This window comes from Macrobrachium rosenbergii, chromosome 51 (assembly GCF_040412425.1).
Source record: "Macrobrachium rosenbergii isolate ZJJX-2024 chromosome 51, ASM4041242v1, whole genome shotgun sequence".
In the NCBI taxonomy this organism is placed as follows: domain Eukaryota; kingdom Metazoa; phylum Arthropoda; class Malacostraca; order Decapoda; family Palaemonidae; genus Macrobrachium; species Macrobrachium rosenbergii.
Genome location: NC_089791.1, coordinates 67,390,156 through 67,402,854, shown reverse-complemented (window position 1 = coordinate 67,402,854; position 12,699 = coordinate 67,390,156).

Genomic DNA, 12,699 nt, shown 5'->3' with positions numbered 1-12,699 from the left:
AAAGTGACTGCATACCTTGGTTGCCGAGCATCTCCTTTGGGAATTTTACCCTACTGAAAACTTTTGAGTGACCACTCTATTATCTGCTTGTTTTTACTTTAGGAAGTGCTACCACCTCTTGGTACCATGTAGTGAATTCTGAATTGTATCAATATCAGGATGTACCTAATGCTCTTCTACAACATTAGTGATATAGGTGTATTCAGTTATGCAGCTATTTTCTTAAATGGCTCCTCCATGAGCAGCATATTTCCCAGTGGTATCTTGCTGTTATGGCCTTTCTTTGCAGTCCTCTGGCAGACGTCACAAGACCTGAAAAACCTGGTGACATCTTCAACCACTCCTCTAATAAAAATTGACCGTTACACAGTCAACAGTCTTCTTAGCTCCTAGAGGACCACAGAAAATGGACTCATGGGCTAGCTTTATCACTTGGGCACCATGTATATTTGGTTAGGATTTTCCCCATTTTTTTAGTTGCCTTGCCCTGGAAAACACAACATAGATTGTCAGCAATAACTTTAGATTTTAAAGTCCCTTCACCATTTTTCTAGTATACCATATCAGTTTTGCTCTCACCCATTGCTTGGCTAGGCTAGCGTCCTTCTGCTTGGCTTCTTTTTATTGCCATGCCCCTACATCTGGAATTCTAGAAGCTACTACCAGTGGCTTCATGCTGCATTTCTCTCACTGGACTTGAGCTCTGATGACAGCCACTGCTGTCCCAGTACTAATCTTTTCCAATTCCATCCCGGCATCACTTTCTTCTGGCTCATCCCTTTAGTCATATGTCTTACAGCTTTCTCAGCTATCTCAGATCCAGCTTTGATTATTTCTTTGGCATCCTTTGCACCTGGAATGTTTTCTAGAATAATCATAAATAGGGTGTGTTACATAAATCTTTGCAACTCCTATCAATGAGTGCATAAACTCATTTCTAATCAATCATTTAGTCCTCAGTCACTACTCAGTTACCGAACTTTTACATACAACTGCACTTGTACAAGCTGTATCTGGTAGTCAAGTTCCCTTCTCCTTCCTAGATACTTGTCACTAACTGGTAAATTACGTTGCATCTTCCTGTGTTCATCAGAACTGCACGCCCCTAACACAACAGGTAGTTAAGTTCCATCCACCAGCTTCAACCTATCATCTTCAACATAGTCTTCCAGCTGGGCTATGTCAACATCTCACAAATCATAACAGTGGTCAACCCCCCTTGGTTCTTCCAATGCCACTAGTTGCCTTTTGCTTGAACTTCTGCCGGTTCTTACCCTTTACAACTACTCATTTCTTGGTTCAGTGCCCTTTGCCAGTTTGCTTCAGTTCAGCCATCTTGTAGTCCCTGGGCCTCTGCTTATCCCCTCTAGACTTCTTCCCTGGCTTAGCTTGTGAGCCTCCAAGTACTATTCAGCAAGCTTCACTGTCTTCCCAATGTCTCTTGATACTTTTTCCCTGAAGAGGTGTCTTCTTGGTCTAACATGAACTTACAAATGGTTTTTTGATGAGGAAATCTGACGCATCATCAAATTCTTTACTGCAGTCAGCCATTTCAATCCATCTGTTGAAATATCTCTGTAGCTTAGCGACTATGTTTCTTTTTATTTAAGGTATCATACTTGGGCCTCCTAAAAAGACATACTAGAGAAGACTTGCGGACTCTCACCTGTAAGTAACTGATTTAGACAAAACAGCCCACTTGTCCTTAAGCCATGCTTGTCTCTCTCCAAAATTCTCACATCTTTAAATGAGTGCTCATGGTGTCATTTTTTCATCAAACCTTGCCAACTTAGGTTTTGCAGTGACTGTAGGTGTGTTAACGATGCTTACCTGTCCCTTGGGGTTTCTTTTTATGCTTACCTTGGCCTTGATTGTCGTTACTAGAAGCTCATGTTCATATTGCCTTCCAGTTTCCTGTCTTGCTTATTCTCTTGCTTTTTCTTTGTTATCTCTCTGCTTTTCAGCCTCTTCCCTTTGCCTTCGTCTAATGCACAAGCTTGATCTTGCTGTTTGAACACAATATATCTCATCTTTTGTCACTCCAGTCCCATTTTCTAGGCTAATTCGACGAGTTTTTAAACCTTATTCACCATTGTCACTTTTATTCTGATCACCTTATAGGCTGAACACATACAAACACATGCATGCACGCACACACACTAAATAAATGACATCAACTGATCTTGGCAAGGTCACCAAATTATATCACAATATGTGATAAGAAAGCATTTGGTGGAAGTGGCCTTTTGACCTGATAATATGTGGTGGTTATTAAAACAATAAAAGATGAAAATACAATATATATTCACTGTACCCAATATGATGTGCTTCTACTTCAGACTGAACTAACTCAGGAAGTAGTAGACAGAGGTTTTATTTTATACCCTTCTTCTTCATCATAAAACGGCTTATCTCTCAACTACTGCTAAAGTAAAGTTCTTTATACACTTCTCTGGGTTCTCCTTTCTACTTGGGATGATTTGGGCTGTGAGACAGGCTGCCTCCTGTTTGTCTACTCGGGCACTATCTGTCTTTTTCTCCTAAGCCTATATATATATATATATATATATATATATATATATATATATATATATATATATATATATATATATATATATATATATATATATATATATATATATATATATATATATATATATATTGTAAAGATTAGCGCCAAAATACGCTATGAAACTGTTCTCCTTTCCTGCTTTGGGTTGTTTTGAACCAGTGAAAGTCCGGGGTATAGGGGCTCAGAGAATATAATAGTTGGGGACAGTAATCTGGCTTTGCACCGTTTTTTCTTTGGTACAGAAAGATGCAAATATCATTTTCTATGAGATAGCAGAGTGCCTTGGGTCAGGACATCGGCCCCCCCACCCCTGTCCAGAAGCAATAAAAGGTCAGGGCAAAGGCAGCCCTCTCTCACACGCGGTCGCTAGTTTAAGCCGAGCAGTCACGCCTCTGCAGGCCTTGTCCCTGCCCTCCTTTTCCGCTCGCCGCCACGTGGAGCCCATCGCCGCCCTTTGTGCCCCGTGTTCCATTCCACGTGGCCTTAGAAGACTGCAAGGGGGATTGCAAGTCTCCAAACGCGAGCTGATACTCAACGGCGGCCTTTCCATCTTCCCACGGGCGCCTTTTTCCGCCCCAATCTACGACCTGAAGCAGTACCTTGGTGAGGGAGGCCCTTTTGTCCACATCCCCACACGTGGTTCTCGGCAGAAGACGTCGTCATCCCTACGCCCCTACAGATGTGGTAATGTACCCAAATGAGTTGCTAGTCACGATTACTTAGCCCTTTTGCATTTATTAATTTCTGGGCCTATAACTTTGTGTTCCCTGATATTCCTTGGTTCAAGCCAGGCCCACGTGTTCACAGCTCCTTTCCTCTGAGTCACAAGTAACGCCTCGGGGAGTCCTTGGCGCCTTCAGTGCACCCCCGAGTAATTCAATCCCCAAATTCCAGCATTAGATGTGTAACGTGGGTCCAAATATCGTTTCAGAAAGACGCCTGTAGCAGAATTATCCTTTGTCTGTGTTCCTGGCATTCCCAAGCTCCCCCCTTCGGGAGGACTTCTACGGCAGTAATTTACCGTGTTTTCAGTTAATTTTCCCTTTGACCTTGTGTGCTATCAAATATAACTATTTTTATATCCACGTGTTTCACGCACTTCCCCTAGTGAAGGAGCCCTCCGCTCCGTGTACTTCTTTTTTTGTTTGTGTTTTATATGTCCTGGGTATCTTACAAGGCCATTTTCGAGTAAAGTAATAATTGTGGAGTCATAAGATCCACCTGCACCAGGAAACATATAAAAATGGCGACCTGACCAGTGATTCTCGTAATGATTGCATCCCCCTCTTCCCCTTTGTTGTTTGTGTTGCAATTTGTGAAATCAGCAATTAGCTCAGCTAAGCTGGATACGAGACAGATTACGAACCTTTGAAAAGCCAGCGCAACAGGCCAAGGAAATTCTGCGTGTAAGTAAACTGTGTTTATTTAGCGTGGGACGCTTTAGAAAACGTGACTAGTCCTAGGAATTTTTTTATAGTAGGGCGCATGTCCGAGGAAAACGAGAGAGAATCGCCGAAACTTAGCTTTGGAAGCCTTTGCACGCGGCTTGCATGCCATTCAATTAGGTTATATAGGTGATAAATCATTAAAGGAATAGTGCGCATATTCCTCCTGTAGAAACAAGTGATTTCGAAACCAAATCATTAGATATGCGCGAGACCTTGACGGCAACCACGTGTTCGAAAGTCAGATTAGCATTGCTGACGCATTTTACCCCTCTCTCTCTCGTTTTAGAAATAGGAGCGAAAGCGTATATTATACGCCAAGGACGAAAAGGGCCAACAACCGTTGTCTCTCAGTTCGGGAAGTCCCCGGTTGTTTACGCTCGTTCATTCATTTGGCGCGAGACGGCCTTGACCGCCCATTCCGTGGCCCAGTTAGGAAAACATTTGTTTGTTTGATTTGCTTCTGGCTCTACCAAATTGTTTTGCATTATTGGGGTCTGACATTATATGTTCTGTATTGTTCTGTTTTTTTTTGTGTGTTTGTTTTGTGCTGTTACTACGGCTGCGTGTGTTGCCTATCTGTTGTGATTGTGGGATGGCCCCCCCACCTAATTGCCCTTGAGAATAACACTTCTCCCATAAGTCAGTAAAACTAGCGCCCTCGCTGATCAGACGTCGTCTGTGCAGAAGTTCCCGGGCGCCTATACATTCTATTCTTGTCCCCAATAAACCTGTGTCGTCGGTCCGTTGGTGAGACCAATTCATTTTCCATTCAGTCCCCAAATGAGCCCGTTTCGTCGGTAATTCGGGAGACCTAAATATATATCCCAATCTAGTCCCCAAATAAGCCCGTTTGTCGTTATCTTGGGAGACCAATCATTGCTAATTTATCGTCCCCAATCAGCCCGCTTCGTCGGTAAATCGGGAGACCAATCATTGCTAATTTATCGTCCCCAATCAGCCCGCTTCGTCGGTAAATCGGGAGACCAATCATTGCTAATCCTCGTCCCCAATCAGCCCGCTTCGTCGGTAAATCGGGAGACCAATCATTGCTAACTCATCATCCCCAATCAGCCCGCTTCGTCGGTAAATCGGGAGACCAATCATTGCTAATCCTCGTCCCCAATCAGCCCGTTTTGTCGGTAAATCGGGAGACCAATCATTGCTAAATTCATCGTCCCCAATCAGCCCGCTTCGTCGGTAAATCGGGAGACCAATCATTGCTAAATTCATCGTCCCCAATCAGCCCGCTTCGTCGGTAAATCGGGAGACCAATCATTGCTAAATTCATCGTCCCCAATCAGCTCACTTCGTCGGTAAATCAGGAGACCATTCATACGTCCTTTGGAAAAGGGTCCACGATTCCCACAGTTCTGGGAAATTAATTCTGTGTGTTACTAGCATCCTCTCCCGCCTGCAAAATGTCGACACTGTCTCAGCAGAGTGAGGATTTCAAGTTCTTCATGTCCTCAGGGAAGGAACTCGGCCTTTCCGGGAGAGAACTAAGAGACTGGGTACAGGAGAGGATGGACGCCATACAGGCAGAAAGACAGGCTCAGGAGAGACAAGAAGAAGCAGAGAGACAGGAACGGGAGGCAGAGAGACAGGAACGGGAGGCAGAGAGGCTGGCTCAGGAGAGACGGGAAGACGCAGAGAGACAGGAACGGGAGGCAGAGAGACTGGCTCAGGAGAGACGGGAAGAAGCAGAGAGACAGGCTCAGGAGAGACGAATAGAAGCAGAGAGACAGGAACGGGAGGCAGAAAGACTAGCCCAGGAGAAACGAGAAGCAGCAGAGAGACTGGCCCAGGAGAAACGAGAAGAAGCCGAGAGGGAAGAAAGGGACAAGCAGCGTGCCCATGAACTCGCAATGCTGCAACAGAGTGGCCCTTCGCCTCCACCTGCCGCCCAGGGAATGAGTGCCTTCAGCCAGGCTATCGCCTGCATGCCAAAGTGGACGGAGGCCGAGCCCGAGGTGTGGCTCGACAGCGCCGAGACAGTGTTAAAGGCCTGCCCCCTGAGTGCCGCCGAACTCTCCCTGGTGTTGGGCAAGTTCCTTGGAGGGAAGGCCCTGATTGCCTACAGGGCCCTCCCGCCGGAGGAGCAGGAAAATTGGGAGGTCGTACGCCAGACTATTGCCAAGGCGTACGAGATAACCCCTGAACGCTGGAGGAGGCGCTGGCGCGGGCTAGTGAAGGAGGCCAATCAAACCTGGGCAGACTGGGCCTACCAGTCCGAGCGTGCCCGTGCCAAATGGTTCGAGTCCGTGGGGGTTACGACCCTCAACGATGCCATCGAACAAATACAGATAGAGAACTTCCTACTCTACACCCCGCCGGCCCTCGCCACGCACATCGCCGAGAAGGAGCCCCCCACCTTAGCTGATTGCTGCCGAATAGCGGATCTATGGGACACCTATCACCCCCAGGAGAGCTCGCTGCAGCGCAAAATTACGCCACTCGCCTACCTATCGGGTGCCCCTCCGCCGAAGAATGGGCAATCACAGAAGCCCGTTGTGTGCGGGTTCTGTAAAAAGATCGGGCATGCCAAAGAGCAATGCCGCAATAAACCACCCGCGTCTCTCTCTCCCGGACAGCCCCCTAATAAGTCGCCTGTGCCCTCTGCCGGGGCAGTGCGAAGAGATTTCAGCCAAACCTTTTGCACGGCGTGCAAGGTTTATGGCCACTCTTCCTCATGGGCAAAATGCCCTAGAAATAATAAGGCAGGAACTCCCGCCGTCGCCCTGGCAGTAACGAATCCCGAGTCCTTAGGCCCTCCTGCCAAGGGTCCCATCTATGTGGCACCTCCTCGAGGTAAATACTCAGCACGCCAGGTCAAGGCATTTGACGACTCTGGCACACAAATTTCCCTCATAAGGAGGGACAAAGTTCCCTATGGAGCTATAATTGACCGACGCAAGCTCGTCACCATTGAGGGCATAAACGAGTTTAAGATGATCCTCCCTACGGTCCAACTGAGGGTCACCCGACCCCACAGAGCCAGGACCCTTCGTCTCGCCGTAGCGAAACACATTCCAGGAGGCTATGACGTCCTCCTGGGCCAAGACTTTGCGTCCCCTTTGCAGCCACAACCATTACGGGGTCCCCATTCCCCAATAAATCATCCAAATCCGAGTCCAGTGCCCGGCACGGCATCAGTGCCAGTGCCGAGGCCTCAGCCAGATCTCCCTTCAGGAGAATCTCGGCCTTCAACTCCTCTGCCAGTGCCCCTTCGGCGCACTGAGCAGTGCCAGTCTCCGTCCGTCCAGACAGACGAGACCACCACCACATCGCCACCAGCGCCAGTGCCAATGTCATTGCCTGAGCTGGTCACCCCTGTATGCAAGTCGACCCCGCCCCCTCCGGCCGTCCCCTCTCTCTCGCCGCCCGCCGCAGATTCCTTCGCGAGTCATGATTCTGCCCCGCCTTCCTGGGCCGATGAACTCTGCGATCTGCGCCGGTTAATGTCCGAGATGGCGAACAAAATTCCTGGGTCAGTTGTCGCAGCAGCTGACCCAGATGGCACCCCTTGCCGCCCTTTGGCCTCGGGCCCTCCGATTCCCCGGCCAAGGACAACGGTCCAAGGAGGAGAGGTTCGCGGCGGAGTTACCACGGGTGTGGGCGATCGCAGGTAGTCCACAAGGAGCCCCGAGTTCTGGCCCCTGTGCAACTTTGGCATAGGGCCCCCTTCTTCATCTTTGAACGTCTTGGCACCTTTCATCCAGGAGAGGATGCCAAGGCCTTCCGCTATCCTCTTCCTTTCCTTTGGAATTTCTGTCCCTCATCCTTTTCTATCGATCTTTCCTTCACACTTTCCCTTACTTACCACCGCAAGCGGCAGTTAACATATGGGATATCATCCCCTTTAAAAATGCACCAATTATTTTGTCTTTGAAGCAGTAAGAGAGACAGAGTGGGAAGTGGCACGCCCTTACGCCCGTCCCTTGGCACAAGGCAGGCGTGTCAACTCTTCCTGAAGGGGTCGCGCCCTTTGGGTTTCCTTTCCCCGCCCTTGGGCTGAGAGTTAGCTCTGACCGTCGTCTGTTGGTGACGGAAGTTAGATAAAGAAGTAAACCCTAAATACCTCACTCTGTTATCCTTCATTTTCTACGTATATTATTTACTTTTGCATTTAATCTTTTCTCCTTTTTTTTAACGAATCTCGAGTCACAAGACTCCTGCCCTTACGAATTTTAACGTTGCCCTTTTAATCACCGCGGTGCGGCCCGCCCTTTAGTATGAAGTAATATCCTTCGTTTGTTATTCTGTGTAGTTTCTTTTATTTACATTTTTTTTTTAATTATCCCTGTGGAGAATGTTATCCTTGTCCATTTTCCCCTTCATTTGTTTATCCTCCCATTCATAAGTCGAGTAGTCTATTTATAGCTTACACTCGAGTTGTAAGCTGCAGACGTAAAAATTTAGCGTCGTTTAAGTTGGCGAATTAAAACCCGCGAATAATCTCTTTGCCTTACAGCTGTCAAGTTCTTGTCCCTTCAGATTAGCGTTGTGGGAAATATTAGTTAGGCTCATCGAGCTTATGAACCGTGGGAGGTCGATTGAAAAGAAGAATTGAATTCTATTATTACAATTTTGGTAAAGGGGATATTATTTAAAACCTACAGTGCATTGTCACGAATGCCGCCTCTTCAAGGCACAACTAATAAAATGCATGTAATCTAGCATTAAGAAATCAGTGGGTTTACATGTGCTTCCTTAAATAATGCCTTGTATGTTTTGTGTTTGTTGTTGTTATTTTGTAATTTTGAAGTGTTCTTTGTTTATTTTCGTCTGAGCGCCTTATTACCCCAGTAAAGTAAATCAAATAAAGAATGGGTAGAATCAGTACTTAGGAAGTATTTAAGCAATAATTAATTTGCAAGTAAGTTCACCCTTTTATTGTATATTCTAAATTACACTCTGCTCCTAAAGTAAACCTTCAGTTTGTTATTGATCAGTGTGGCAGCAGAGTTTTGCAAATAAAGTAAAGTAACAGTTGTAGCAAAGCAGAAGATAGAATAAAGTCGAACGTTTTCTTCGCTCATTTTTGCTGTTGTCAATATTCGCACCCGTTTATAGGTGTGAATATTATCTTGCCAGGGAAGCTGTAAAGATTAGCGCCAAAATACGCTATGAAACTGTTCTCCTTTCCTGCTTTGGGTTGGTTTGAACCAGTGAAAGTCCGGGGTATAGGGGCTCAGAGAATATAATAGTTGGGGGACAGTAATCTGGCTTTGCACCGTTTTCTTTGGTACAGAAAGATGCAAATACCATTTTCTATGAGATAGCAGCGTGCCCTGGGTCAGGACATCGGCCCCCCCCTACCCCTGTCCAGAAGCAATAAAAGGTCAGGGCAAAGGCAGCCCTCTCTCACACGCGGTCGCTAGTTTAAGCCAAGCAGTCACGCCTCTGCAGGCCTTGTCCCTGCCCTCCTTTTCCGCTCGCCGCCACGTGGAGCCCATCGCCGCCCTTTGTGCCCCGTGTTCCATTCCACGTGGCCTTAGAAGACTGCAAGGGGGATTGCAAGTCTCCAAACGCGAGCTGATACTCAACGGTGGCCTTTCCATCTTCCCACGGGCGCCCTTTTCCGCCCCAATCTATGACTTGAAGCAGTACACGTCCCCACACGTGGTTCTCAGCAGAAGACGTCGTCATCCCTACGCCCCTACAGATGTGGTAATGTACCCAAATGAGTTGCTAGTCACGATTACTTAGCCCTTTTGCATTTATTAATTTCTGGGCCTATAACTTTGTGTTCCCTGATATTCCTTGGTTCAAGCCAGGCCCACGTGTTCACAGCTCCTTTCCTCTGAGTCACAAGTAACGCCTCGGGAGTCCTTGGCGCCTTCAGTGCACCCCGAGTAATTCAATCCCCAAATTCCAGCATTAGATGTGTAACGTGGGTCCAAATATCGTTTCAGAAAGACGCCTGTAGCAGAATTATCCTTGGTCCGTGTTCCTGGCATTCCCAAGCTCCCCCGCCTTCGGGAGGACTTCTACGGCAGTAATTTACCGTGTTTTCAGTTAATTTTCCCTTTGACCTTGTGTGCTATCAAATATAACTATTTTTATATCCACGTGTTTCACGCACGTCCCCTAGTGAAGGAGCCCTCCGCTCCGTGTACTTTTTTTTGTTTGTGTTTTATATGTCCTGGGTATCTTACAAGGCCATTTTCGAGTAAAGTAATAATTGTGGAGTCATAAGATCCACCTGCACCAGGAAACATATAAAAAAATATATATATATATATATATATATATATATATATATATATATATATATATATATATATATATATATATATATATATATATATATATATATATATATATATATATATATATATATATATATATATATATATATATATATACATTAATACATATATATATATATATATATATATTATATATATATATATATATATATATATATACATTAATATATATATATATATATATATATATATATATATATATATATATATATATATATATATATATATATATATATATATATATGTATATATATATATATTATATATATATATATATCCTGCTATATATATTATATATATATAGAACTATTATAGTATGATTATATATTGTTAGGTTCCTATAAATTATTATTGTCAGAACCTTATTACCAGCTATAAATTATTATAGGGTAGACCAGCCATAGGGTATCCCCTCTTACACACATCTTGTGCAAAAACAAAATCAATACATACTGTATATACCAGATCCAGGTTGTATGAATACCCTGATCTCTTATAAAAAAAAAGGATTTACTCTTCTTATAGGTAGATTTTCAAAAGAATCAGTTATGACTTCAAAAAGGGCTGTTAAACCCAAAGAGTCAGGATCTTTAGCAAATCACTGTACACTCAAAAAGGAATAAGGAAAAAAACAGAACTTTATAAAATTAACAATATTTATTAATGAATTAAAGATAGCTGTAAATGATGGTTGGGGCTAGAAACTGCATTCAACTACAAAAACAAAAGCACAAGCATTCCCCATTCGGCTATGTTAAAATGTATACTGATAGGAGGAGGAACAGTCACAGAGGGAGAAAGAAAAAACAACAAACTCACAATGGTGAAAAACAAAACAAACATACAACAGTAGAAGGCAAAGATAGGAAAAATAACCCTTAATTTTATTTATAACAATCAAATACCTAAACCTAACTTACAGTAATAACACAACTCTTTAGCTAAATTGCGTACATATAAAGTCCAACACCGTAGAATATAATTTGAAGATGATTCTGCCGATTACCACCAGCAGCTCAAAGCTTATATAACACCCTATGGGCACTGTAACACTCCGCAACAGCGAAGAGGTTCGGAGAAAGCTGCAACAGAGGTGAACGCCGTGATCAAAGCTTGCACTATAAGTGATGACTGTACCCTCACACGGCACAGGTCTCAAAAGGGCAGACACAGACAACGAATTGTTGAATATTGTCCAGCTGTAAAACACCCACAGGAAGCAGGAAGAAGCAAAGCTGAATCGAGCTGTGGCACTTTATACTCTTGCCGCAAAGCAGAAGAAAAGTGCAGGAAAGGGCAAGGCTCAAAAATGCAGCAGACCTCTCTCTTAGACAACTGGGGCAGAACTCCTTTTGAGAGATGAAGATCCTATGTACACCAAACCTCCGCTGAATCACCCAGCAACTCAAAAATATGAAAATAAAAGAAAAAATTATCCCACATGGGTGTGTTACCAGTAACAAGCAAAACACCCAGCGATGGGGAAAAAGAACAGCCCAAACCTTCATTTAGCGGCAAGAAGTAAACAAAACTTAAAGTTAACAGTTACCTTACTAGGCTAAAAAAAAGACTTATGTTAACTTTTCATGTTGCAAGGAAAAAAATTATGCAATAATTTTTTTAAAGGCAACTCAAAACTTAAAATATACTTTACTCATTACTCTACAGAACTAGTGAAAAACAAATGTCTCAAAAATAATACAAATAATATGCCTGAAAGAATAGCAGGAAAAAATTCCATTATTGATATTATAATTCATCATTGGAAAAGTATTAGCCGAAGCCGAGTCAAAATTCTCCTAGGAAAAAAAGTTCAAAATTTAAAACCTCGACGGTACATTGGGCACTACGTTATTTTTACCTGAGATATGTTTAATGTCCACATCATATTCTTGGGGCATGAGGCTCCAACAAATGATACGTTGGTTTGTGTTTTTACACTTTTTAATAAATACTAAGGGATTATGGTCCGTATACACAGTGATAGGTTTAGAGGACGAGGACAAATAAATCTCAAAATGTTTAAAAGAGTGTACTAAGGTGAGGGCTTCCTTTTCGATGGTTGAGTACCTCCTCTCCTCTGGCAACAACTTACGAGAAAAATAGGCTACTGGGTGCAAAATTCTATTCTCTCCTGCCTAAAGCAGCACGGCACCAATTCCTGTGTTGCTGGCACATATAGCTAAGGAAAAGGGGGGAGAAAAATCAGGTAACCTGAGTAAAGGGTAGGTCACCAATGCGGCTTTCAGCTTTTCAAAAGCTCCCTGACATTCCTCATTCCACAAAAACCTGACATCCTTCTTTAATAAATTAATTAAGGGATGAGCAATGTTAGAAAAGTTCTTTATAAACCTTCGATAGTAACTCACCATCCCCAAAATCTTCTAACACCCCTGCTGTTAGTCAG